General features: G+C 44.1%; 1 non-coding gene across 1 annotated transcript; it reads left to right on the top strand.

The window, feature by feature from the left end:
• The first annotated feature begins 2,446 nt into the window (after nt 1-2,446).
• Nucleotides 2,447-2,518, top strand: trnam-cau (transfer RNA methionine (anticodon CAU)). The gene has a single exon. It is a non-coding gene; the product is annotated as a tRNA-Met (tRNA).
• Nucleotides 2,519-3,209: the final 691 nt, after the last annotated feature.

Raw genomic sequence — 3,209 nt, 5'->3', positions numbered from 1 at the left:
GTGGGCACTGTGTGAGCACAGTCTGCCTCTTGGCCCCCCTTTCCTTCTGTACAGAAGGCTTAGGAGCCTTGACCTGTTTCCACACCTTGCCTTTCTGGTGATCCACCAAAGGTTCCTCTCTGAGTCGCATGCCCTTTTCTTTTTCTACCCGTTTGAGCTTGCCGTGTGACATTAAACACCTCTCAACCTCAGTGTCAATCAGTGTCTCACTGTGTAAGACATCTCCCATGGCAGCCTCGAGGTAAAAGCTTCCTGCTTTTCCTCTGTGTTTTACTGCCTGCTCTGTGACTTCAGGGGTGGAGTCAGCACTCACTTGGGAGTGGCTGACCTCACCAGGCAGGAACCCTTCCGCTCAATCAGATAGACTGAGGGAGGGAGAGGGGGCGGGTCTCCGTCTCCTCCAGTGGAGAGTATCAGCTCATTCACGCTTCCGGCAGCCTTGGGGAGCGGTTGTCCCTGTCCTATTAAAGCTTGTTCAAGCCTGGCAAGGCGGGCGGCTACTGAATCCTTTTGTTCAGCTTTATCTAGCCCTTTCCCTCCCCCGGTGTTCTCATGGCACTTAGGACGCTGGGTGCTGTCCTGTTTGCGTGCTTTGGAACGGGGCTTAGCCGGCTCAGGTGCCTGTGCTCCTTCGAGCAGGGGGGAATTAACCCTGCTGGCTCTGACGGCGAACACAGTCACTTTAACAGCTTTTTGCTCAGAGCGACTTTGGACATCATACTCCCAGGCTTTCTGCACGAATCTCTTAATATCAGTCATTTTCATGGTCTGTGCATCTGTATGCATTAAGATCATCTTTCTGACTGACGGGTGGAGATTCGCAATGAATAAACCCTTGAAATGTGTGTTCGCCCTGCAAAATAAGTTCGTCTAAGTCTCTCGTAATATTCGCGAGGGGACTCTGCTCTCTCGTGCTTAATGTTAAGTGCGGCGTCTATCGCGACAGTCGGGTCAATAAACGCACTGTATTCTTCGATAAGTGCTTGACATAGCTGCTCAAAGTCATTACAGACTTCTTTCATCTGCCTAGCCATCCACTCATGTACAGCTCTGCTGGTAGTTTTCCTGACCTGAAACACTTTCTCCTGTTCTGTGGCGTTTGGCAGGTACTGCAGGGTATACCTGAGGTCTTGAATATAACTCTCGATATTATTCTCTGACACTGCGGGGTCAAATCTCTCTATGTCCTTCGCTAGCTCTCTCAGAGAATGGAGATTTATTCTAGCTTCTCCGCTGACGGAGATATGGCAGAGATCGTGGTCAGACCTGTCGCTGCTAGAGAGAGTGCTTAATAGCGACTCGAATTCAGACCCTTTAGCAACCATCGTTAAACTTAAAGAGTATTACTTTTAAGTACGAAATCACAGTTTTACCACAGAAAACCACAAGATCAAGTATGCAATCAACCCGGTAGATCGCAAAAGATCACAAAACAATCAAGCACTGCTTACAGAGCATTAAGGGGAACTTCCTTTCGGCTTTCAGCACACTGTATTGTCGTGTATGAAACCCGCGGCATTTTATATGAATTATTCCGCTTGGTTAACTCATTTCAGTCTTGCCACGCTCGTCCAGGGACGCCATAAATGTAAGAAAAAACCGGCTCAGGGACGCCAAATATGTAACTGTAGTGGCTCTCTGAAGGCACCCGGTTTCTGACCGGGGTAAAGTTAGCTTGAAGTTCGAAAACGATTTTGGCACGCCTGTAGAGCTTTCACGAAATCTCTTAGAGTTACAAAAACACTTGCTTTGTGTATAAAATACATTGTGGATGATTACTCAGCCTTTACTTTTTCGTTTTTATGACATTTCTTTGACCAAGCACGAATATTCTTTTGTCCATATCTCCGCAATGGAAGCACAGAACGCCTTCAAACCAAAAGCATTTTAAAGACCACGACTTCCGGATATTTCCACAGCCTTTACATCAAACTATCAGTGAGCTAATTATCTTTTTTTAAACCTCCGGTTTTTCATCGATGCGTAATTACGCACGAACTGGAACCCGTGGGGCCGCTGGTTTTATAACTTTGCTGTGCTTCCTGCATCATTTTCAGTGTTATAAAGTGGATGTAGAGGGAGCGATCACTGTAGAACAGTTGATAGGTTGGAGCTGTTCAGACTACTCTTGTTATTTCTCAAATGCTTCCATATTTTTTCTTTCACGGTACCACGCGAGTGTGTACGTGTTTGGTTTTCGTTTCACTGATTCTCATTTAATATTTCAGAATTAACGGCGAAAGAATCAGTTGCCTCGGAAAGCAGAAGCTTTGGTTCACAACGATCTTGAAGACACGCCCATGTAGTGCAGCGTGTGATATTTGTACTATAAAAGACCAAGTGCTCAAAGTGACGTCTGCGTTTACCGTTTAGACTTTTCATCTCGGGCGCACTTTTAGAAAGCAAAGATAGAGCAGTTGTGTTGAATCACGCTGTAATATCTGTCAGCAGAGTGGCGCAGTGGAAGCGTGCTGGGCCCATAACCCAGAGGTCGATGGATCGAAACCATCCTCTGCTATACACACCGTCAGTTTAACGAAGTGAATTAGAACTGTTTTTTTCTCTCGTGTGTGTGCAAGCTTCACACTTACTGTATTCGTTAATCTTTACCAATAGCAGATGCCCAAATGTATCTTTGGTTGTTCTGAGATCCTTGATAGTTTCCTCAAATCCTTCAAATGAACATCCATATCAAAGCAATTATGTTTATATTTATTACAATTAAGGTACATATACAAAATATCAACGCACATTTGTATAATGCTCATTTAATAATGATGGTCAAGTTCTCCAACAAATCTGTGTTCTAATTTTAAAATATCTTTGCTAAGGATACAACGGGTGTATAAATTAATTCTCCTGACAGCCAGTTGAAGATAAAATTCCACACGTGAAAATGGTTCTCTTGGACATTTACTGAGGTACTTAATTGTTTACTTGTAGTTCCACACAAGTAAAATGCAAATTTCCTGCAAAGTTCAAGAGGGTTTGCAAAGAAATCCCATCAATTGTAAACAGAGATTATGGTTACAGCAGAACAATCTGAAGCACATCCCTGAGTGGGTTTGAACCACCAGCCCTTTGTTTAACAACTGTACAGAAACACACTCCTGTTGCTTTTTGCCATTCACATGTTTGTAGTTAAAATAAAATACTGACATTTTCCTGCCAGCCAGCAGTATTTCTCCTGCACTGACCATGAATAACCA

The sequence above is a fragment of the Atractosteus spatula genome, chromosome 10 (assembly GCF_055471065.1).
Source record: "Atractosteus spatula isolate fAtrSpa1 chromosome 10, fAtrSpa1.hap1, whole genome shotgun sequence".
In the NCBI taxonomy this organism is placed as follows: domain Eukaryota; kingdom Metazoa; phylum Chordata; class Actinopteri; order Semionotiformes; family Lepisosteidae; genus Atractosteus; species Atractosteus spatula.
Note: the sequence above shows the minus strand (reverse complement) of the source record. Positions and strands in the feature narration are given on the sequence as shown.